The sequence below is a fragment of the Mus musculus genome, chromosome 19 (genome assembly GCF_000001635.26).
Source record: "Mus musculus strain C57BL/6J chromosome 19, GRCm38.p6 C57BL/6J".
Taxonomy (NCBI): domain Eukaryota; kingdom Metazoa; phylum Chordata; class Mammalia; order Rodentia; family Muridae; genus Mus; species Mus musculus.
The window spans coordinates 53440661-53465820 of NC_000085.6; the positions used below are offsets into that span (position 1 = coordinate 53440661).

At 49.4% G+C, this 25160-nt stretch overlaps 2 long non-coding RNA genes across 2 annotated transcripts; one reads left to right on the forward strand and one right to left on the reverse strand.

The window, feature by feature from the left end:
• Nucleotides 1-551: 551 nt before the first annotated feature.
• Nucleotides 552-24136, reverse strand: Mirt1 (myocardial infarction associated transcript 1). Its single transcript, NR_028427.1, has 10 exons — nt 24026-24136; nt 22648-22832; nt 10962-11104; nt 10753-10843; nt 8615-10532; nt 6496-6653; nt 6116-6227; nt 5681-5823; nt 4590-4684; nt 552-2887 (listed from the first exon to the last, which is right to left on the reverse strand). It is a non-coding gene; the product is annotated as a myocardial infarction associated transcript 1 (long non-coding RNA).
• 4833407H14Rik (RIKEN cDNA 4833407H14 gene) lies at nt 19962-22071 on the forward strand. The gene is made up of 2 exons (NR_167900.1): nt 19962-20159; nt 21056-22071. It is a non-coding gene; the product is annotated as an RIKEN cDNA 4833407H14 gene (long non-coding RNA).
• Nucleotides 24137-25160: the final 1024 nt, after the last annotated feature.

Consider the following 25160-nt stretch of genomic DNA (forward strand, 5'->3'; position numbering starts at 1 on the left):
CCACCCGCTGTGCGCCCCTTTCCCCCCCCCCAACAGTGCTGGGCTTACCAGCAGCTGCTCTTAGCTTTTTGTGGGTGCTCAGAATACAAATTCAGGTTATGGAGTCAGAAATACAAATTATGGTTTTGCAGCAGGCACACTTTGCCCCACAGCTGTACCCCAGCCCTTGAAATGAAACATTTAAATCAGCCGTTCTCAACCTTCCTAACCCTTTAATATACTTCTTCACGCTGTGCTGACCCCCAACCATAGTTACTTTTGTTGCTACATCATAACTGTATTTTTGCTCCTGTTACGAACAGCAATGTAAACATCTATATTTTACAATAGTCTTAGGTGACCCCTCTGAGAAGATTCCCTGCGGGGTCATAACCACAGGTTGAGAACATTGATTAAATAAAATATTAAAGAGGGAAAAATCCTCATGGTAAAAAGTAAATCTATTGATTTTACAGTTCTTCTGTTTTTTTTTTTTTTGTTCTCAGCATATATTTAAATAAAGTAGAAATATAATAATAAAATCAGTCCAATGCAGTTTGCATGTATTTAGTGTATAAATTGACGAGCAATTTTATTTCTTTTTTTTTTCTTGTCAAGAAAGAACAAAGAATTCTGAATTTAAAGTCTTAGACATTGTTTCTTTCAGAACCCTGGCTCATATGTAACTTTCATTTCCTATTTTTTAAACTTTGAGAAAAGTAACTGTTTAACAGAGCTGCTTTGTTATGTCTGCCAGCTGTGAGAATTCCAATGTCTCACCTCTTTGAACACTTGTCAGGATCTGTCCTTTCCCTTAGCGAGGTAGGCTGGGTGTGAGGTGGCATCTCACTGTGGTTTGGATTTGCATCTCCCTGCAGAGTAACGGTGTCTGCCTCTTTTTGCATACAGACTTCACATACACACCTACACCTCCGGGGGAAATGCATATTTGAATTCCAGCCACTTCTAAGTTCAGGGGTTTCTTGTTTTGTCCTCTTTGTTTTTGCTTCTGTTCAGTTTTCGGCACACATACACTAACTGCGTCACTGTTCTGTGATCCATCTTTAGATGTCTGAGTTCACAGTTACACTTTCGACAAACGTGGGCCAAGTCTGGGTCTTATTCAAACCCACATCCTCTCCTCTTGGGCCCGGTGCGCCTACGATGGTGCCTGGCAAGTGCCTGGGTGATTGGGCACCCAGCCTTGGACACACGGGCTTGGACACCTGGTCTTGGACACCCAGCCTTGGACACCCAGGCTGTCCAACCCAGCCTTGAACACATAGGCTTAGACACCCAGGCTTGGACACCTGGCCTTGGGCACCCAGCCTTGGACACACAGGCTTGGGCACCCAGCCTTGGACACACAGGCTTGGGCACCCAGGCTTGGACACCTGGCCTTGGGCACCCAGCCTTGGACACACAGCCTTGGGCACCCAGGCTTGGACACCCGGCCTTGGGCACTCAGCTTTGGACAGCGTCTTTGTGTTTTCTTCTAAGGCCTTTCTAAGCACCCATGTTTCCAACTTACCTCTGTGTGGAGGCAGGCCCATGGTGGGGTTAAGGGGACTTTGCTATGAAGTGGAGTCTGAGCACAAAAGTCTGTATTCTGGAACATTCTGGCATGTTACCTAAGGAGACCTTCTGTGCCTTTACCCTCCCTCCAGGTCTCAGGCTTCCTCTCTCGTCTTTGTCGGGGTTGTGGAAAGTAGGAATGGTTGTTTTCCAGCCAAGGCGAATACAGCTCCAGAAGGATGAGTGCCAAAAATATTGTTGCCCTCCAAGTACATGACCACCACCTTCCACACAGCTACCAATGGCTGCCAGGTGACCCAGAAGGTACAGCTAAACCTGCCCTTCCTCCATCTTGTCAGCCTCCATGACCTTTAAAATACTCTTTTGCGTTCTTACCTGGAAACAGAATTACTGGGCCATACAATAATTCTATTTCTTCCTTTTCCTCTTCCCCTTTCCTTTCCCTTCCTTCATTTCTTTAAAGAGTGTATTCTACAGAGTTAGTCATGTTTGTTTCCCACCAACAGTGTCCAGGGCATCCTACTAGCACTAGTAATGGTTTTTACATGGTAGCTGCTCTGATAGGTGGGAAGTAGTTTCTGTTTTGTTTTGTTTTGTTTTGTATTTTGTTGTTGTTTTTCGAGACAGGGTTTCTCTGTACAGCCCTGGCTATCCTGGAACTCACTCTGTAGACCAGGCTGGCCTTGAACTCAGAAATCCGCCTGCCTCTGCCTCCCAAGTGCTGGGATTAAAGGCTTGCGCCACCACTGCCCGGTGTGGGTTTGATTTGCATTTCTCCTGGGACTCCTGCATTGAGGCATGGCTATTGACCATTTTATGACTTGTAGAAGAAAAACAAGTGTTTGCTTGGCTGAATCGCCTCCCCCCCCTCCCCGGTTTCTGTCACTGTTGATGGCTGTGGCAGCGGTTTGTAGGAGTGCTTTGTATATCCCGGATATTGGTCCTTTATCAGGTCTACAATTTGCAAACCTGTTCATGCGTCCTGTAGGTGGCCTTTTTCCTCCACGGGTCACCCATTTACTGTACAAAGTTGACATTTTAGTGAAACACATTCCGTCTGATAGGATGACTGAGAATATTTAAAATACAGCCTAAGGAAGGAAAGATGGTGAAAGAAGATACCAACAGAAATGAAGTCTGGGTTTGTCCTTGAGCAGATGGCACCCTTTGTTCTGGGGAAGCCCCGCCTGATGAGAGTGGTGGGTGAGAACCAGAGCCCACGTGTGCTGCTTCAAGTCCCAGTAAGAAGCCAACGCGTACCTGGGCCAGGGAGCGGGCCTATGTGGGTGAGGAGGGGTTGCACCGTGGCTCTGGGGTTTCCCTGAGATCCGTAAAGGGAGTGTGGTGAGTGGGTTCAAAGGCAGGAAGTTCACTGTAGGGAAAGCAGAGAGTGCCCCTATGTCAGCCTCCGGAGCCAGGTCTAAAGAGCAGCTCTCTGTTCGCCCGCCACCTTTATGTTGTTTCGTGAGATTTTTTTTTTTTTAATTCTAAAAATAATTATGACTAGATCCAGCTGACTGAAGCATAAAACATTAACGTTGATCATTCATTAAACAAGATTGTGCCAGCAACCAGGCTTCATGAGCCCCTAGAGAAGCCCAATCATCCACAGCCCTCCTCATCCACACCGGGCAAGGACCCTGAGCCCTTAGGGAAGAGCTACTTCTAGTTCAGCAGGGCTCAGTTCAGCTCCGTCTGATTTCCAAGCACATTTCTACTACAGCCTTTTTTCTGCGACCGTTCATCTTAGCACTTGCGCATTTTTCTTAAGCTTTCAAAATAATGATTATGTATTTTCAACCTCTGTTTACAAACGCAAAATCAGCTGAGTAATATTTCAGGAACAGTAAGAGATGCCATTTATTGCGTAGTTTTCTCACAAATTGATGTAATGGGTGCTGGCACCATAGTTTTCGCCATCTTAGGCTGATGGGCTTGCCCCAATCCCTGCGTGCTGGACGCTGAAAACAGACAGTCATCCCACATCCCATAACTTGTCTCAAGAGGGCACTTCAGCCAAGTTCGGGGCTTTCGGTGCTTCGTAATAGCTAATAATAAAATAGCAAGGGTTCTGACCACAGCAGCCCCCCTTTTCCTGACACCTTCTAAAGAGGAATGACAAAGAGCTTCCGTGGAGAGTGTGGGAAAGGTACCACACACATCCCCACCTCCATCTCCAGACAAGGTCCCGTGGGCATCCCAAACATCAGTGTCTGCTCTCTGATGCTCTCTGTACACAGACTTCTGCCATGCACACTGTTGGCACAGCCAGGTAATTTGTCCCAGAGCAATGTATGGGGACAGTTTTGGTTGTCCAGCAGGTTGGCAGGCTGCTGTTGGTATCACACTGGTGGAGATCAGGGATACTGCTAAGTATCCTACAAGGCCCAAAACCCCAGTGTTGAGTCAGAGTGAACTCAAGGATTCTATGTTCCTTAGCTGGCTCCCTGTGGCTTACATTCTTCACACTGAGTGTCCTCATACTACACCGCACTGTGAGAGACACACCAGTGGGGATATCAGGCAAGACAGAGACATGGTCCTGGACAGAGAAATCTGACAGGGCCACATACCTATGAGCAAGGTGCACAGTGGATAGGAGGCATAGCACCGATGCATGAGTGTCCCCACATTTGACCCCAGGCAGAGGGGCAGGAAGGAGTCTACAATTCATGGCCCTTAAGACATTTTGCAACTCCTGTGCCCTTTCAACCCTTATAAAGAAAGTTCCATTGTGTCACTGGTGGTAAAGGTCCCTGTTAACGAGCCCGTGTGTTTGCCAGGGAGGGGACTTACTCGCCATGGTGCCCCATGAGATGTCTGGGTGAGATTAAAGGGTCCTTTATGTGATGCCTCTTCAGTGACAAGAGAGGCAGTGGAAGGCTTCCTCCTCCAGACAATAAACTAAAACCCCCTTGAGATTGATTGCCGACCTTGAGGCACATTTTAATGACTAGCTTTATGGCTGTTCAGAGGAGACTGGGGAGATCACGGAGAGTGTGAGGCGAAGGAGGCTGTGCTATGGGGTCTATACCACTCAGACCCTTCCACCACGGAGGCGACTTTCTGCATACCTGCTGCAGGACAGAGACCCTTGCCTTCAACACGGAACCGCTTGCTTTCCTTCATGCCCGGTGCCCTGTGGGTCCAGGCTTCTCTGCAGCAGGCACTGGGACAAAATAAGGAGGAAAAATGAGGGACAAAACTTTAGACGAGGGAGCAAATCAGAGAGCGGTCCCTCATCCCAGAAATTCCACAGGTGGTCAGAACTCAGAGACCCTTGAAGTTTGACAGACCCAGGGAGAACAGCAGCCTGGCTTATTTCTGTCTGTAACCAGCTGCTGCTAGGTGCTCACTTGCCTGCCAGCCATGGGTCTTGCTCGTCTTGCTTTCCCTTTGGCGTCTCTCCTGACTCTCTGCAGGACAAACTCAGCTTCTACTCTCTCTTCCATGACTTCCCACTGCAGCTAGCTTTCCCCAGCATCCTGGCTATGCTATCTCAGAGAGCTTGCCATGTGCTCCGGGGCTCCAGTCTCCTAAACACACCCACCCTGTGGTCCAGCACCTAGAAAATAGAGTCTCCCTGAATCTTACTAGTTGCTGTTTCCCAAGAGGTGAGCAGTCTATGCCAGGGCTCTGGTAGGGAGCTGCTGAGGTACCAGCTTCAGGACAGGGGTTTTTCGGATTATCTGTGAGCCTGGCAGAATCTCCTGCCTTCTCTTCTAAGCCAAGGAGACAGTAGCATCCTCACTCCTTAAAGATCTGTTTAATGGCGCTTGGCACAAAGGCGGCAAATAATAAATGTTATTAACTTATGAACCATTGGAAAGCAAGCCCGAGTCTGCCTACAGGGTGTTGAGAGAAAATTTATTTCCTCACAGTTTCCCTCAGTGGAACTTGAGAGGGAAAAAAGGCTTTGCCCAGAAACACAGCAGTGGTGACATTCAGGCAGCCCAATTTGTAAGGTGGGCCCTGTGAGTTAAGGGGTGGGGCTGGAATCCTCACCAGGCTCAGTAGCATTTCTTGTCCAGGTGTTGACCATCCCCCCCTCCCCCCAGGTGAGACTCATCCTCCTGTTCTTGGCAGGGGTCTGTCCCTGGCTGAGGGATGAAGCAAGGTGGGGATGGAACATGGGAAGATCTGAGGCAAGCTGCCACCCACTTACATCAGCAGAGCTTTTCATTCAAGCATTGCTGGTCCCAAGAACAGAAGCCGATCTAGAAGTCAGATGCAGGTGGCCAAACATCTCTTCGCTTGGCTTGTCAGAGTGACTGCTTCCTGGTTGGCTGTATGAACTCTTTCACCTCCCTAGGCCGAGAAGACATACAGCCCTGGCTCATCTGCCGGCAGCATGAGCCCTCCGATAGGGAGCCCCCTTGTTACCCACTTCCTCCCAGTACCTTCTCCCTTCCTCACTTCTCCCAGGCTTGACAGAGGCTCTGAAGCACGTGAGGCCATTATGTAAACATTCCCCAGATTTTTGACAAGAGTACTGAGAAGTTCCCAGAGACTCTGAGATGAGGGTCTCGTATGTAGGTACATCTGTGCTGAAAGATGCTGTCTGGGACTGGAGGGCTCAAACCATCCATACTGCACTCACCTAGTGATTCACAGGCGAGAGGGCAACACCTGCTCCCTCTTCCCCACAGACAGCCTACAGTTCTCTCAGTATTCACGGATTATACCAAACAGTTTCTCACGGAACTCACTTCCTGCAGACACACAGAGAAGAGCCCTGTGCACACAGCCATATTCACACTCATGTCAGCCTCCTGGTCCCTCCCTCCCGGGACTTCAGGCCCAATCCTTGTGTAAGGAGATGCTCTGACCCTCCCTGGTAGCATCCACTGCTTGCCCACCATCCCTGCTGGTGGGATTCACAGAATCTGACCCTCTTTTGTTCTGATAAACCCCAGACGTAGGTTACTCTCTAGGGAACTCATTTGGGCCCCAGCTGTGTTCATGGAACACACATCGTACCAGCAGCCCATGCCTCCAGAGGGGTGAATTGACAGATGTGTACCCTGGAACCCTGGCCACTGTACTCAGCCGTGGGTCACTGCTTCTTCCTTCAGCAGTCTCTCAGTCTGGAAGAGTCAGACCTTGCATTAATGGGTCCAGAGCGCTCAGTCCAAAGCCTGAGGGGTGGGCAGAAAAGCCAAGATGGTTAGAGCTTGGGTTCCAGAAAACAGTCCCCATACCTGCTCTGAAGGGAAGTATGAGCGGCTCCACCGCCCCTGAAAGACTGGCCACTGCTGGCTGCCCCACCTTAGGGCTCCGGTGTGGGCTTTAGGCATCATGTGCCTGGTCTGACATCACCTCTATCTACCTCATTCGGGTGCTCACCACATGAGATCTGTTCTTCAGGCCTTACAAGGATGGAGCAGCCCAGGGTCAGTCTGGGGGTCGGGTGGAGGGGAAGACAAAGCTGAAGCTCAGAAGATGTGAGCAGGGGGAGCGCTCTCTGTCTGCTGCATGTCCCAGATGTCCCAGAGAGATCCCCTCTTCTCTGTGAGAGCTCTTCCTAGATTTACTGTAGTGGTACCCATGGCTCCCAGCTCTGGGCTTCCATCCAAAGCTGAAGAAGAGTATGGTGGAAGAGCTTTGGTCCTAAGCTCTGGAACTGAGTTCCAGGGCCACCCGGGGGGCCATGTTTAGAGCTGAGCAGTCCCAGTGCTGGATCTGGGGCTAGAGTAGGGGAGGCACACAGCTCTCCCCGAGTGAGTGAGGTCGTTCTCACCAAAGGACTGGCGTGGACCCAGAACAGTGAGAGCGAGGCCCCGGAAGTAAGTGCTCTTAGAATTTTAATAAGTGCACAAGTCTCTTGGGGTTCTTGTTAAAATGCATATTCTGGCTTAATAGTTCTGGGACAAGGCCCAAGAGCCAGCAAATTTTTAACCATTTATTCATTTATTTGTTGGAGGTAGGTGTGTGTGTGTGTGTGTGTGTGTGTGTGAGAGAGAGAGAGAGAGAGAGAGAGAGAGAGAGAGAGAGAGAGAGCAGCTTTTCTCAGAGTTCTGTCCTTCTACCTCATGGGTTCTGAGGGCATGGAACTTGACAGCAAGCGCCTCTTCCCACGGAGACATCTCACCACCACCACCGAGAATTGGGATGTTTCTACATCTCGGTGCTGGCGCTTGCTGGGGGCCTCCTCCAGCCTTTTGGAGTTCAGAGCTGAGGTGGAACACAGCGTCATTGGACGAAGGCCAAAGACTGATGCCCTGGCTTTGTAATCCTGGCTAACTGTACTTGGGGCAAGAAGCTGATGGCTTCTGTAAACTTAACACTCTCTTGCTTATTTTGTGGCTGAAAACCATTGGCGTCTCTTCAAATCCGTGCTTAAATAAGCGCTGGGGGAAACTTAGCTCTTTGTGCTTAAGCAAGTGCTGGAACTCAACTCTTTATTACTGTCCTGTGCTTCAATAAGTGCTATAAACTTAACTCTTTGGCTCTTTTATTATTTTGTGCTTAAATAACCACTAATTTCTGGCGAATTAACACATGTGGTTAGCAATGGAGAATTAAGTCAGCCCGGGGTTCCTCTGGCCCCATGAGAGGCTCAGAGCTTCTTAAAGCTTTTTGAACCAGAGAGGACAAAAAGGAAAGGAAAGAAGTCCCTCACACAGACACATAGACCGGGTGGAATTTGCTCAATAGGGTGGGCTAATGCCCAGGAGTCCGTAGGGAATGTAACAGTGACAGGAAAGACATATCAGCTGCAAGAAGCAATCCTGGAATGAAGTCCCTTGGGACCTTGCCTGCCCGAGTTCACCTATCATAAGCTATGCAAAGACAGTGGGCCACCTCCAGGAAGGTTACCTGCTAGCCTCAGCCTTTCCTAGATGACCCCTGACAGGCACTTCGGAACCACATTCAGGGCTATCAAGGGTCTCTTCCCAAATATCCTTAATGTTTGTGCCGTAAGTAAGGGCAAACTACAGAGCTAATGGGGCTCAGTGCACAGAAACCTTCCTGGACACCAAGGCCAAATTATCCCCTCAGCTTGAGCCTCACTAGGTTAAGGCGGGAAGGGCAAGCTCCTTCTCTTATTGTGCAAATGACGTGCGAATAAATTGGGTGGTTTTGCTGAGTCACCCACCTGCTTTGAAAGACAGTTCAGTTCTGATCCACCACCCCCCTTTTACAGGGCACACAGGATTACATCAGTGTCGTCATGGGATCCTCTTCAGGCTTCTGGAAGCTCCAGAAGAGCTGCCAGGGGAGGAAGGAAAAGAGAAGTGACCCGCCCCCCCCATGTACGGTCACTCTTCCCCAAGGTGATGAGCGGAGAGCTGAGTCATCCCAACCTGGTGACTTTCAAAGTCTCAAAGGGCAAAGGTCATCTGGTCACACGCCACCTACCCCTACTGCTGGAGCTATTTTTATCCTGAGGTCCCTTCTTGGCCCCATTCCTCCATGATCTCCCAGTGTTGGTTGCTCACAGTAACCTCTTACCCAGGGTGGGGCCAGTCACACCTGAGTTGCAAGTAAGATAAGGTGAGGCCGGCTACCACCTCGAAGGGCGGGGCCGGGGGAGTGCAAGTCGTTTTCGGGAAGACTCGTTGGCGATCTGTGTGGACTGGCAAAAGAAGATCCTGTGCGTGATCCATATGTGGAACCCGCTTCTGGTTATGCTATGGGTTAAATTATGTGTCGCCATCCATAATTCATGGATTGAACTCCTAGACCTCCGTACCTCAGAATGCAACCTTGCTTGGAACGGGGTCTGTGCAGATGTGGTTGTTTCAACGGTAGAGACTAGCAGACACAAACAAATGCTAGTCGCCAGCAGAAGCGAGACAGGAGTTAAACAGTCTTGCTCACAGCCTCAGAGGGAACCAGTCCTAGAACCATCTTAGCCTCAGCCTCCCAGGGTCAGAGCCTTGAACTTCTAGTGCTCAAGCCCTTCCAGTCTCGTTTGGCCTATTTTTGGGGCAAACTGGCTAGTCTTACCTGTCCTTTTGAAAGCCCTGGTGAACCAAGGGAGACTCTCACAATCTGACAATTAATCGTTCCTCTAGTTGTGCTCTTGTTGTGATTGTGGTTTTATTCATCTTGCGGGCTGAACTGTGTCTCCTGTGTTCTCTGCTCCGAGAACGTCAGACCTACTCACTTAGACAACAAGCCTGAATTTCGCTGGCCAGACTTCAGGGAAACTGTTGATTAATAGCATGCACAGGTTGATTTATTGATGCACACCTCCCAGAAGCACCCCAACAGATATCCTCTGGGCAGCAGAACACCCACCCCCACTCCCACCCCCAGCGCAAGCTGGAGTGGTTATATCTCAGAATCATCCCAGGAGAGTAGAGTTTCTAGAACATTCCAGAAAAAAAAAAAAAGATCGGAAATTGGGTGAAGAAGGGTTTTCTGCCATTGGTGAGAGAGATTCTGAGCTCTGTGGATCCAGTGTGTAGTTTCCAGGAAGATTTGGGGCTGACAGGACACTGAGGGTCACCTCGGAAGCTCCCCGCCCCCCCCCCCCCCCCCGTCTCTTTCTCACCCAGATGGCATTTTCTGACTTGTTTACTACAAGTTGAACCCTGATAGAAGCTGAGCGGGCTGGGAAGGGTAATGAATCACCGCCATCCCCACGGGAAACACAGCACACCACACCAGCCCAGCCCAGCCACTCCTAATGCATGGACCCTGCCCTTTAGCATACACACATCAGCTGAGCAATCACACTGTGGCTGAACCTGACCCACAACCCATGAAAGGACATGTCCTGTGGGCACACAGAGCCTCACCCATTCCTACTTTGGTACCATGTTCCTCTCTCCCCGACAGTTCTCTCACTACAGCGTTCTCCGTGCAGAGTTCAGGGTGTCAGCTGTTCCTTACAGCAATCCTGCAGTTCATATCCACAGTTCTTCACTAGCCCAAGTCTGGGTCTCCCAGGCTGGCCGCAAACCGCAAATATGGCCGAGAATGACCCTGTACCTTCTGGTCTTCCTTCCTCAACTCGCTGAGTGCTAGGGCACAGGCATGGGGCACTGTGCCCAGATTATGCAGTTCTGGGGACCAAGTTTGGGATTCTGTGTACACTAGGCAAGCATTCTGCCAACCGAGCTGCATCTCCAACATTCCACCTCCCCTCTTATCCCACGCAGGCACAGACCCAGCTTTGAACCCGACTCTGGCACCAACTGGCTGTGCGGCCTTTGTGAAGGTAGTTTACCCTTTTGGAAGCTCAGATTCCTTAGCTATGAAAGAAGGTCAGCCATAAAGACTTACCCCATCCTGTTGTGAGGAGGTTCAAATGAGACGGCTTACGTCGCCGTGCTTGGCACAGTGGGTGGCTCTCTGAAGCACATACACCGTTTTCCTATGATGGCAAGTGATGAATAGCCTGGGCTTGCGTAGTGTGGCAGAATGCTTATGCAGAAACAAAGGATGTACATTCCAATCTATTGCGAAGCTAGGAGGTATGACATCCATCTTACCTGCTTTTTTTTTTTTTTTGAAGTTTTGCAGCCTGTGACTTTTTGCTGAGGAATGTGCACTGATACGAGGGGACTCATCTTCCAAATATGTTCCGAGCACCTGCTAAGGAGGTGACGTGTTCCTGGCAATTCTAGGAGCAGAACTGGGGGATGCGAGGGAGAGAGGCAGTGACTGGCAGTCGTCCAAACTCATCAAGTTTCCTTTCATGCTTTCCCCTAGGTGATGGTAGATTTGTCACCTACTTCTACAGATTATGTCTGGCATTGCCTCAGGGAATGTCCAAGGAGCTGAGGCCGGAGAGGCCAGTATCCAAGGAGTTGAACCAGCCTTAAGGTGGGATCCCAACTTTTTTCCTCCTAACTCTTGTGACCATAGGAAAGCCAATTATACTCATGGAAACCCGGTTTCCTTTGTTAACTAATAGAATACCTAGGTCAGACTTTCCAGGCTGCTTTCAATTCTGTGTAGCTCCCTCTTGATAACTATATGCTTCCATTCATTCATTCATTCATTCATTCATCCATCCATTCATTCATTTATTCATCTCTCAAACATCCTCCAAAACATCCAACATTATTTTGATTATTATCTTTTGAGAGCTATAGGAGTTTCGGGGATAAGGGAACACTGAGAAATTTTGCCTCTAGGACCCCAGAATCCAACAGTGGACCTTAGTTTACCTTATAACTTTCCCATGTACTGATGTGGGTCTGGCAATCAGGAGCCACTGACAAGTTCCTGGCAGACAAGTGGCTCCTCGGATCTAGGCTACAAGTAGCCTAACCTCTGGGCAGGTGCTCAGGGCAGGCATTCCGCTTCTCCTGGACAGTAGCCAACGGGGACCCAGCCCTTCTACTTGAACTCATGACCCTGTGCTTCCTGTCTCTCAGCAGGAGATGGGTTCTAAAAGAGGGCTGGGTGGGCTCCCCAGGGCTAACTCACAGTTCAGACAGGAAGTAGGTGGGAGAGTTCCCAGACACATCCCACTCTTTCCTTTGGAACAGCAGGGCTTTATACCAGTCTCCCCTGCAGATCTTTGCCTGACTGAGGAGAACAAGTGGCCACTCCTAGCTGCAAGGAAGCTTAGGGGGAAAAAGAGAGAAGAGTGTCACAACTGGCCTGGGTCAAAGGTCAGAGAGCCTTTTTTTTTTCTGGAAATGGTTAGAAGTAAGTATTTGCGGTCCATTCAGTGTGTGTCACTACTGTTCGCTTCTGCCTCTGAGGGTTGGCAACGGGCAATGTGTAAACCCATTCTGCTGGTCTCCAACAAAACATACCACAAAGTATTACTTTAACTTTCTTCAATAATGTAAAATAATGTTAGAAATCTACTTCCTGGGGCTAGAGAGAGGGCCGAGTGGTCAAGAACAAGCGCTGCTCTTCTGCTGGACTGCTGTTTATCCTCAACACCCATTCTTGGTGGCTTATAATCTTCTTTAACAGCAGTTCCAGGGGGGTTTGGTGTCCTTCACAGAGCACTGCACACACATGCAAACTTTTAGGGGAAACACTCATACACACACACACACACACATATATATTTATTTATAAAAATCCGAATTTTTAAAAATCTGTTTTCAGAGTCCCCGCATAGCTCAGTTGGTAGAGTGCTGGTCTCATATGCACAAGGACCTGGGTTTCAGCCATAAACAGGCCTTGATGGCACATGCCTGTTTGTTGGCACATCCTCAGCTCATTTTTCCTTCCTAAGTGAGAGTCTCCACTCCAAGCTCAGGCGTTTGCAGGGATCTGAAGGGGAAGTTTTGGGTTGTGTCACGTGAGGCAGACTCACGAGGTTCTCTTCTTTCTCTTACACCGTCCGTCATAGTCCTCATAGTCTGTCATGTTGCTGGGCATCCCATGTCTCTCCACCTGCACAGCACTCTAGAAACACCCCACACCCCGTTCCTGAGAAGCACCCCCAAAGTTTCGCCTCCGTACACACTGTTCTCATCAGTTCAACCCAGGTAATTAAACAGAACACCTCAAAGGTGATTAAAAATTAATTTGGCTTCAACAGGCCCGGAAATGAAATTCAGGGGAAAGCAGGCCCGGCTGGAAGTAATTGGAAAACCGACCTGCTGGGCAAGGAGAGTCACTAAGCCATCACCAGAGGCGTGGAGGGGACAGTGGAGAGGCAAATGGTGACTGCTGAGATTAGATGGTAACAGGTCACTTCTCAGGCCTCCATCACTTACTGCTGCATGACTGCTGCTGACAACTGCATTGCAAAAGCTGCTGGTTGACAATAGGGAAGTGTCCTCCTGAACTGGTGCCTCCCACTCTGCCCTCTGTGGTCCCCGGCTGTCCCCACTCCCACCCCAGCAGCGGCTGCAGCCCCCTTACCTCCTTCAGTCTTCCCATTTGCACAGTCCCCCCCCCCCCCCCCCGCACCCTTTGGAACCTGGCATGGTCCCAGCATCCTCTCACCCTTTGCCTTGTGTCCAGGGCAGCCTGCTTATCTGTCCTCCTTTGGTTTGTAGCCACTGCCTTCCAAGGATGGTTCTTGATGTAGCCCACCCCCCCATCCTACCCTGTTCTTTTCCCCCCTCAGCCCCCCCTTCCTTGTCTCCCAGGCAACAGTCCTACTGCTTGAGACACCAGCCTGGAAGCTGATATTCCAGGATGCTGCAAAAGGGCATTTCCTCTTCCCATCTCGGAAGCCACCAGGGGCCTTCACACCTCCAGTGCCATCCAACTTTCCCATCTGGTGTCTTTGAACACAGTGAACAGCAGGAAATATCTAGTTAACCCTTGAGGGCCGGAGCATCTTTTCGGTGATGTTCAAGAGCTTACTGGGGAAACTGTTTCACCTGAGATCTCTGGACCCATCCATCGCAAGCTGCTCTGAACGAGATGCTCCACATTCTAGGCCTTTCCACGATCTTCTAAAGGTCTAGGTTGACATCAGCTAAACATGGTGACTAAATTCAAATCTAACTCTAAGTTGAACAAAATGAATAGGGTCAGTTCCTCTGCTATGTCTATGTGACTAGGGGCAACTGTGCTAGGGAATTCACACCTTACCAGAAACTTCTACTGGATGGTGCTCTGCTGGAGATAAGCTGAAAGTCTGACAGATGGGCTGTGGCCCTGGGCTACCCACCTAATTTCCTGAGGCCTCCCGGTGTCTCCATCTGTCGTGGTAAGCTATCTCGGTGACTCATGAAGTCCAGAGAAGGCAACCCAGGTGTGTGCTCACTATGCAGTGTTGGATAAAGAAAGACCAGGTGACCATGCCTCGTGACCCTCAGAGGAGGGGCTGCAGCCTCAACATTAGACTGAGCCCCAACTCCACCCTCCTCTCTGTAAGGCATGCTTGAAGGCCACATACAATGGAAAACTCCTGAAGAGCCCCATGCCCCAACACACACACACACACACACACACACACACACACACACACACACACTGGAGACTGAGTTCTAACATTCAAGTACCTAGTGAGCAGTTAGTTCTAGGGAGAAGCTCTTCAAGGTTCCATAGTCAAAAGCCCGAAAGGCAACGGAGCATCTTCCATCCTAAATCCACCTTCATGGCTTAGCTCAGGAGCAGGGCACAGCTTCTAAGAAGCTAGAAGTTACATTTGCTTGATCTCCAGACTTTATAACCCTATTACTTACTGTTCTATGGGCAAGGAAGCTGAGTCTCACAGAGATGCGGGACCACAAAAAGGACCTGTCACCGACTGCCTCCATCTATATACAAAGTCTCCTGACTTAACCTCCTCAAATCTGCCCCATTCCCTCTCTCCGACTCTGTGCCCAACAACTATTATGGCCACATCGTCTCCCATCCCTCTGTTGTTCCCCAGTGTTCCCCAGTGTCCAACCAGGCTCCTTCCTGTACCCACCCCCAGCCACAGTCCCCTATAAAAGCTAGGTATTTAATGTCAACAGTTTTCTGGTCAAAGTCCCTCAAAAGTGTTGTTCATCTCCGTATCTCTGAAACCTGGCACCTAGCAAGGAATCCCCATTTAACTGCATGAACGCGTGGATCTCTTGGAACACCCCAATCGAAGACAGGTCCCAGAGTGTGTGACAGAGGTGAATTTGGGACACTCAAGACTACCAGCCACCTCTGAGTAGAGATATGGAAGAGTTATTTTAACTGAGAAAATGTGTCCTGGTAAGTAATACAATGTTCCTTATGAGAAATGATGTGTCTGTGAGGCCAGAGGAAACAGATTGTTCTACAGGGTTCCTGAGAAGGCGGTCCAGCCACAGCGTGTGACACGGTGCTTCCCTGACTGTGTGGGCAAAGGTGTGTTGAGTAGTTCCAAAGAAAAAGAGATGACTGCACTGGCCAGCTTCTCAGCCATCAAGTCAAAGATCCCCATCTCCACCTTGGCCAGGGTTAAGGAAGCTCGAGGTGGGAGTCCCTTCTGCGTCCCCTCATTCACCATCTGGATTATGTTTCAGGGAAATTAAGGGATGCACACTGATGCCTGCAAGCTTTCGGAGTATAGTGTCCAGTCTCTACATATCCCTGTGATGTCTTCCTAAGATACCGGCCTGGGAGCCAGCAGTAGGTCATGGGTTCTCAGACAGACCAATTCACTTATTTAAGCCTCAGTTTTCTCTTCAGATTACTGGAACTATAAGATAGCTGTTTTGCTCTATTTTCTGTTAAAGGAAAAAAAGGGGGAGGGATGTGCTGGTATATGCTTTTAGTCCCAGTACTTGGAAAGCAGAGATGCCAGGGGAAGCTCTGTGAGTTTGAGACCAGCCTAGTCTACACAAAGAACTCCAGGACAACCAGGGCTACCTAGAGAGACCTTGTCTCAAAAAGTCAATCAATTTAAAAAAATTCTCTTTCTCTTTTGAGAAAAAGCAAAAGAAAGAGACTGGATATGGGCAATCTATAACTAGAAGTTGACCCGCCTCACGGTTCTGAAGGCTGTGTGGCTAAGCCAGCATGTCTCATCTCAATACCCGGAGAGTATCTACTGCATCCCAAACGCTGCAAAGAGCCTTCCAAGTGAGACGGAGGTAGTGTGCGCTCTCCTTGGGTCTCTTCCTCATCCAATCAAGCTATTGAGGTTGGCGCCAGAGCCATACACGTCATGACCACTAACTCATAGATTTGATCTCCCTGGATGTGGTGATTGGTTTAGCAACAGGTACTTGACAGAAGTCAATGATCAGAGGCCACGTGACTCTATTCCAACAACCAGAGACCATGTGACTCTATTCCAACAACAATCAGAGACAGTGTGACTCTATTCCAAGTACTGAGCTACTAAGGAGCACTGGGGAACTAAGGCCTGGGCCCTTCTGCTGCTACGCTGTTGTGGGATACCTGCCAAAGAACATTACTCAGACACGGGTTTCAGTCAGCAGAAAGTCCTAGCTGGCCAGTGACTATGCTGAGTTTTTAAGATCCCAGTGTAGCCTCAAGCCTTTCTCAGGGTGGCCATTAAGGACAAAGACCATATTCTAGGTTGACATACTTCCGTTAACAAAACGGTTTGCCAGAAGCAGAACCACAGAAGCTCATTTTGAGACTACACTTTTCCAGAACTATATGAACTTTGACGGATTGGGCTTTTGTTTTACTTTTGTTGCGCGGGTGCTGTCCACGTGCTGAGTTTTACAGCCTGAACGGTACTTCCGTCATGGAGTCAGTGTGCCAAGGTCTGGCACCCTGGTACAATGCAGAGCCTAAACTACCAGCCTGAAAATGTTTCTTTTTGTAGAACCGAGATCTAGAGAGAAACAATGTAATGGCATTATCTGAGCTCAAAATCCAGCCTTCCATAACACAAGACCACCTGAACCAAAATATTTACTTGTATTCGTTTGTTTCTTTGTTTGTTTATTTATTTACTTGCTTATTTATTTCTTTTCCTTAAGCCTGTTTGGGACAGAGGTTTCTCGGACTTGCAAGAGAGAGGTATCATCCCTGGTTCTGAAAGTGTCCCGGAGAAGGTGTGAGGGAGGAGACCCATGATAAGGTGGAATCCAAGCCAGGGGCAGAGAGGTACAGGGACAGTCCAGATGCTAAAGACCATTTCGATCAGGTACCCATTGGGATATGATCGTTGTGTTCCCATCCCATACTTTACAGTCTGGTAGCTTCTTAACACTGCCCCCACCCCTAGTCCCCCACCCCCACCCCTACCCCAGCACAGGAGCTCTTGGGGCAAACGAAATAAATGGTGTCCGCTGCCCAGGCTTTGAAGCTCAAGAAGTGTCCTCATGGTTAGGCGATGGCAGCTCGAAACACATGACTGCTAGCACATACAGCCAATCACCTTCATGGAGGAGGATAAGGTATGATGGACAGGTGGGAAGGTCCGGAACTTGAACCTTCCCTGCGTGTTGCTCCTCTTCTCTCTGTCCTCATAACCACCGTGGGTGGGATATTGGCACTGGGATTTAGAGACCAGAAAGTAGCCTGTTCAACATCACAGAGCCAACAAGCAGAGCTGTAACCCACATCCAGCTTGTTCCATACTTGCTCTTCCTACCATTGTGGTTATTCCCCGGGGGCTGAGGTCTAGACCTTTGCCCGCTGAGCACAGAAGGCTGTCAGTCAGGGCAGCCTGCCTGGCCCACACAAATTTGGAAAGGGGTGCATAATGTATATGAACAAGAGGCCAAGCGTGGCAGAGAAAAGGCACTCCAACCAGCCAGTTTTCCAAGACACAGAGTCCAGCATCATACAAAACCCTCCTCGGGAAGGGGACAGAGTAATCCCAGGACTGGGAAGTCCTGAACCCCAGTCACCCACAGAAGCTGGAGGAGGCCAGGGTCCTGGAAACTAACTGCATTCTGGTAGAGCCAGCACACTGCGTCTTGCAGGGTAGGCTACAGTGGGAGGTCAGGGAAGAGCTTGGAGAAAGATGAGAGAGCGCTCCTCCAGAGCAGGGGGCAGAAGAGGGTCCTCAGCTCTGTGCCCTTCTGAGAGAGGGGGCTGTGTTGTTGTTGGTGAGTTTTTCTGTCTCCTTTTAATTTCCCCTGTCAACAACTGGTAGGACCTGTGTAGCCTCTGCTAGTGTGGTCCCTTCCTCTGACTCAGGGTCAGGTGAGGATGCTCCAGAGAGCTACCCAGAGCAGGAGCTCGGGTCCCAAAGTCTCCCCACACCAGGCAGGCTTGCTCCTCTGTGCTTCTATGCCCTGAGTACCTCCACATGCAGAGGTGTGTGGCCCTGCTGGGACTAGGGGAAGGAGCCTTGACAGCCCTCGCCCCTTGCCCCTACTTTCTTGTGCTCTGGATCAGGTTCATTCCAGAGCAGCTGGAAGGTGTCACTCCTGTTTCATAGAGAAGCCAGGGCCTGGAGAAGTCAGATTGCCCAAGAGCGGGAACAGGGATGCTCTGGAATGCTGGAGTGCATCCCTGGAGGCCCTGCTGAATTCTTCCCAGGCAGTCCGGTAAGGCGCCTTAACAGTGCACAGGGTGCTGCCATTTGAGAAGGTTCCTCAGCTGGCTGGACCCTTCGTCTGCCTGACTACCTCTGAAGTCCCTTGGCCACCCACATGCTTCATGGCCAGCTGGTTCTTGCTTCTTCTACCCTTTGTTCATGTCCTCTGTGAGCAAGGCAGGGACATTTGCCCTCCCTCCCCGCCTAGGGTATTCTGCATGTACAGTCCATACTCCTGCTGACCGGTGCGGCTAGCCCTTGCCACAGTAAGAGAGTCATGTGCTCTCTGCAGAAAGAGACAGCAGGCATTTCTTTCTACCTTGCCTGTGTCTCCGTTGGTAGCCAGAGCCCCGGAGAAGCCCCTCAGCTTTTCCTAGCAGCCCCTTCTCTAAGAGGAGTAGAGGAAGGGGCCACTTGTGTGATAGAGTGGAGGAGGAGGCTATTTTATGTCAGCCTGCCCCTGTTTACACAAGTGAATTAAAAGACTCAACTCCCTTCTAGCACGCACACCATGATTAAACTGCTGCAGATTAGGAGACTGTTAGTTTGTCTTCTAGGCTCCGCCTTACAGTTACCTGGCAACAGCCAGATGTGTCTGACTCACTATAAAAGGGGCTGCTTGCCCCTCACTCTCTTGCTCTCTTACTCTCTCACCCTCTTCCCTCTCTGTCCCTCCCCTCCCCCCTCTCTCCACGTGTTCATGGCCAGCCTCTACTCTTCTCTCTCTCCCTCCCTCCCTCCCTCTCTCTCCCTCTTCCTCTCCCTCTCTCTCTCCTCCCTTCCCAACTCCCTTTCTTATGCCTTAAATAAACTATACCCGCCCTGCGGCTGGTACCTCAGGGGGAAGGGATGCCTCAGCATGGGCCCACTGAGGCACCCCTTCCACCTCACCATACCTCATCTCTACCAAACATATCCCTGGCTTGCTTGCTCTCTTTTTCTTTGTTTCTTTGTTTCTTTGTTTCTTTGTTTCTTTGTTTCTTTGTTTCTTTCTTTCTTTCTTTCTTTCTTCCTTCCTTCCTTCCTTCCTCCCTCCCTCTCTCACTTTCTCTCTCCTTCCTTCCTTCCTTCCTTCCTTCCTTCCTTCCTTCCTTCCTTCCTTCCTTCCTTCCTTCTTTTTTATAAATCACAACAGAGACTCCGCCCACTTGCCTACAGCCACAGGCTGAAGGGATGAAGAGCCAGTTCAGCCAAACAGCTCCAGAACACTGAGTTATCTTATAAAAGTAAATTAGACCATTATCCTGTCAAACAGGTGTGAAGCCTTCACCTTCCGCAGGCATCTTGCCACCGTGGGGTGGAACCGGCCTGACACAGAGCTCTGGTTACCGGGAAGAGCTGACATAAAAGGCTACAGGGATCAACAGGGATCAGTGACAATGATGTTCAGATTCTCCGATGGAGCTTCCTCAGAAACTAGCCACACCCCTTGGACTTCAGTTTCATGGCCAATAGAGTCTGTTGTGGCATTATTCAAACAAACAAACAATAAGGTGTTCTTGAGAATAAGAGTTGGAACCTGCCCTTCCCTCCCACGTCAGCCCTGCCCTTTCACCAAACTTCCTCCTCAGAAGCCTGCCTACTCATATGCAAATTAACTTGTAAAATAGACACCCTGGGCTGCCTAGGATTTGTGTTTTGTACTCGTTCGGGATTCAGGCTGTATATGAGTTAGTGAGGACTGAAGAGAGGAGAGTTAAACAAACAAGCAAACAAACAAACACACAGGGCAAGAAAACAGGACCCAACAGCAGACGCTGACACCCTCCCGACCTGCAGTGCAGAGTGATTCCAAGAACCGCGCGCGACATTCCGTGTCTCAGGAAAGATGGTACCCACACTAAGCTCAGCCAAGAACGGCCTCCGCGCCCGCTTAATTTTCCGAACCTGTTCTTGTGGTGCTGATGGGGAGGGTGGCCGGGAAGAGAGGAGAGACCACTGATCAAGTTGCTGTTTGTATATTGGTTGATTGCTGTTTGCTGTTTGTTTATTGATTGATTTTTTTTTATTGGCCCCTGGCCGAGGATGAGCTAAGAAGCCTTTTGCATACCTTGACCTGACCTCACTTATCCTTCCACACTTCTACACCCTTTTCCTTCCTGCGCAGGGTCCTGAGCAGGTGATTCAGGCCCACATTCTCGTCATTCCCGCCTCGCTGCTCAGCCCCTTTCCTTGGCCTGCATTTCCTATTGGTCTGTATTGTGTACTGAAGCAGGGTGTTCCAACAGCCAGCTCAGAGTCTCTAGGTGTTCTGGGAAGGTAGACGGCTCAGTTTCTAGTGTGTTCTGACAGAGCCAGGCCTCAGAGTATAGCTACTGGGGCTTACCCCTGATGTGAGGGCTGAGGGTAGGGGAAGGAGGGGTGAAGAGCAGAGGAAAATCCCTGGGGCTCATGTTCCTTCCTGGGTATAATCTTCATTTCTCACTGCCCCAAGCAGAGGAATGAAAATTGAGAACGCCCATGTCCACAGACGCCACCTAGATGAACTCTGAGTTCTGACTGTAATCTGTAACAAGGTTAGCCACAAACCAGAACCACAGGGTGACACAGCCCGGGCTGTTTGTGCACTCCCCTGACCCCCAACACACACCCTAAATTATTTGCCTAGGAAAGTGGAGAGTCCAGTCCCTTTACCCAGTAAGCATTTTTTTTTTCTTCAAACTGTAGAATGCCAGGCGACCAGCCAAACATAAATTCTTTGGTTTTTTGTTTTTTTTTTTTTTCCAGGTCTAAATCAAGCAGTGCTTAGAGCCTCCCACAACGGGCCTTCAACCATATTTGGAAGAAAAGAAGGAATCCAGAGAGGAAATGGTTACCTGTGCTTACAGGCGGTCTGCACCACAAGCGCTGACTCAGCAAGAGGGAACTCTGCGTACCCCTGTCCCGAAAGCCCCTTGAGCAAGGACGTCAGAAAGAGACTAAAATGGAGGGACAGCCTCCGAGGGCCCTGGAGCAGGGTAACATGAGATCTATGACTATCTAGTCATTCGCTACCTGCATTTGAAAGCATATGCATTATTATGGTTGTCACCATTTATAGTAGTATACTTAGACGTTGTCCATCGAATCTGGACGCATACTCAATTTGAAACTAAATAAAACCTAAAGGAACATAGGTGACCATGAGGGACTCCAGGGAACATTCTCTGGGACGGAACTCTGTGAAGAGTGGAGAAGAGGCCTCTAGGATCAAGCTATTCATCATGGATACAGCCTCAGATCCAGGACCTCCACCCTCTGGTGCAGTATTTCCAGGATATTAGTGGGGGACTGTGGACCATTCAAGCCTTGGAACAAGTCTAGCCCAACCACTGTCTAACTTTGCTGCTGACGGAAGCCTGACCCAGCCCTGACCTCGTAGACCTTATAGGAATATGTTCTCAGCTCACTGCTCCACATTTCTGGCCCTGTGACCTCACCAAACAAACACCTGCCTATCTCAGAGCATTGTATCTATTCATGTTGATTTCTGTCTCTTCCTTATTAGTCTCTTGCACAAACCATGAACTGGATGAAAGCAAGAACGGGATCGTTTGGGTTCTGTGGGTGACATCAGGACTTGACTGTGGACTTGACTTGCATCTGGCACAGCCTGCTCGCCAGCTCCTATTCCCTTGCCCACCTGTTCTTTGACCTTGAACGCCCAACCCCTTTTTCTTGGCATCAGTATCGTCCTCTCTAAGAGCAGAGATTAGGATTAATAAATCTATGACGTGCTTGTCACAGGGACTAATGAGACTGTACTTAAGACTCAGCTCTGTTTTTTAGCGCGTTGGAAATAGTCAATAGGTATTAGAGGAAATCATCCCCCAAAACTCAGTAGCTAAAAACAAAACACGAAATAAGCAAGGCATGGGAGATGGCTCAGCCCTTGCAGGCTGGGCTCACAAACAAACAAAAGATTCATTATAGCCAGCGCTGGGATTATGGCTCAGTCAACCAAGCCTTGCAGATCTGAGGATATGAGTTCTGGCCCCTAGAATCCACATAAAAAGCCAAGTATAGCGGGATACATCTGTGGTCCCAGAATCAGCAGGATGGGAGACAGGAGACAGACAGAGCCCTGGTAGCCTCATGGGCTGGTTAGCCTTATGTGCCTGGAAAGTTCTAGGCCAATGAAAGACCCAAAGTGCCTGAGGACCAGCACTAACGTTCATTGTTCTCTTATCTCTACCTATGTGCACCAGGCACATGCTTCCCTCCACTTACACATAAATAAACACGAATCACTTAATTTTTCACAGTTCTATGGGTGACAACTTGGTCAAGGCTCACCATGGTGGTTCATCTCTGCTTCAAGCAATTTAGGCTGAACTCACTCAAATTTTTGGTTCATTGGCTTGCCTGTGGAAGGTGGCTTCCATCACTCAACTGGTCACTGGTTGGGGCTATCACTCATGACACCACTATTCTCCGTGTGCCCTTTCCAGCAGGCTAGCGTTCACATGTGGCAGTTGGCTTGGAGGAGGACAATCCTGAAAGTCATTGGTCAAAGTAGGTCAGCCTAGAGACAAAGGTGAAGAAATGTGGAAGGTTTTGTTAGAAGGCAGTACTAAGACTTACTGGATGACATCGTCATCATCACGGCCACCACCACCACCATCATCATCATCACCTTCATCAACACCATCATCATCATTGTGTGTGTCAGAGAGGAGTATGTGCACACATGCAGTGGCTCTAGGTCTGTGTAGCGTAGAGGACCAACTTTTGAGAGTCCATCCATCCTAGACTCTAGAGATAGAACTCAAGCTATCAAATGTAAGAGGTAAGTGCCTTGACTTGCCCAGCCATCCCTCAGCCTCTACATGGGTTTCTTTAGTCTTCCATAGTTGTTTTTCTGTTTCTGGAATGTATACATAGATACCAGGCCCAGCCTAAAATTAAATTAATTTTTTGAAAAAAATAAATAAGTAGAGATAGATATAATCCTAGCCCTCGAGTGATGGGGTAGGAGGACCTTGAGTTCAAGGTTAGGTGGGCTCATATCAAGAACAAGTCTCTCTCTCTCTCTCTCTCTCTCTCTCTCTCTCTCTACACACACACACACACACACACACACACACACACACACACACACAGGTCTGGGCATGTGGTTTAGTTTAGTGGCAAATCATTGTACCATATCTTAGATTTGACCCCTATGTACAGAAAAGACAAATAGGGAGAAGGAGGAGAAATGAGAGACCAGAGGGAATTGCTGTGTTCAAGGTCACATAGCAAGAAATGGCAGAGTTAGGAGCATACATTAGGTCTCTCGTGTTCCTCATTGCCTCGTGTAATTATGCCAACCTAACTGGACAGATGCCAGAGATGAGGCTCTGTTCTCAAGGAGCTGCCTTGATTCTCAGCTTCCAGTGAGCCTCAGAGAAGTACCTGGTACCTTAAGACTGCTGCTTTCTGAAGAGCACAGGGCAAGGAGAAGGGGGTATGTGGAATTCCCTAGAGTACAGAACAGCCCAGCGCAGGATCAGAGAGGCAGCTGCCCTCCTCAGTCCACAGTGTATGTGGGTGGGTGGGAGTCAGGGAAGGAGGTCAGAGGCCAAGGGAGCCCTCAGGATGGGCAACACACAGCCTGCTTTTTCCCCCGGACCAGTCAGATCTGTACATACACATGGACACCCCCCCCCCCCCCCACACACACACATACACACATACACACTCTGAGACATGCTCCCTTATGCCGCTCTTTAAAACCTGCAAGGAAGCTGTCACTGAGATGGTGCACCGTTCAGCTCTAGGTTGGCAGAAGCAGAAATCTCACGGCTTTGGAACTGTTGGCTTGTGGGAAGAGAGCATGAGAAAGTCAGCTGGCCCAGGAAGTTGTGAAATGCAAGCAACGGTTCTGTTATCAGCCCCTTCCTGTTGTTGTGGCACCTAGGGGAAATCAGGGCCCTTGAGCACCCCACTTCCTCTTACTAGAGGAACTCCTTGGGCCTGCTGAGTCACCTGCTGGGGGAAACACACCTATTTTCAGCCTGAGGTAAATGAACTGACCCATCACCGAGACCACATTTCCATGAGTTTTTTCATCCTGGCTGGTGAGACTGGATAACAGAGGCTCGCCTCCCTGACCCAAGATACCTTCCCTCTTCTCATTTCCTTTCTCAGAGTAGCTTTCTTTGCAAGAAAAACCCTCACATGACCACAGGAAGAGTGTGACGGGGCAACCATGGGTACAATTCTAAGGTGGGGCTGCAGCAAGGGCACCCCACTCCTTGGAGATGACTTTGTCATGAGAATGACTCAATGGCTGAGCATTGCTCTGATAAGTTTATTATTATTATTTGTCATTTTCCTACAGACTCTAAGCCTCCTCATGCCTGGGTAGACCATTTGTATGACCCTGCTGTTGGAGGACATCATTGTTTAAGAGCTAAGACCATAGTAGCCCTGGAGCCCAGTAGCCTGGTTAAAGGTAGGCTTGATCATAGAGTGATGGACTTGGGCCAGACCCCTAATTCCTCTAAGACATGACCTCCTAGCTTCTGGGCTGCTTCCCAGGTCTTCGAGGCAGGGCAGCTGATTCCTAGGATGTCAAAGCAGGAGGGACATCTACATGTCATGTTTAACCCAAACCACACACATACTTTATTGATAGGAAAATAGAAATGGAGGAAGGATCAGGGATTCACCTGGACCCGATGCTCAAATATCCCTCCAGGGCATCTTTTGGCCAGAACTACCTCTTAGGTAAAAACCAATAAACAGTACATGCCAGTGAGAAGGTTTCTATTGGTCAGAACAATTTCCTTTTGTACCTCAGTACCTGGAAGTCAGCACAGCAGAACTGTATTTTGAAGAGAGGGGGTTGGGGACCCTTTGCACCCAT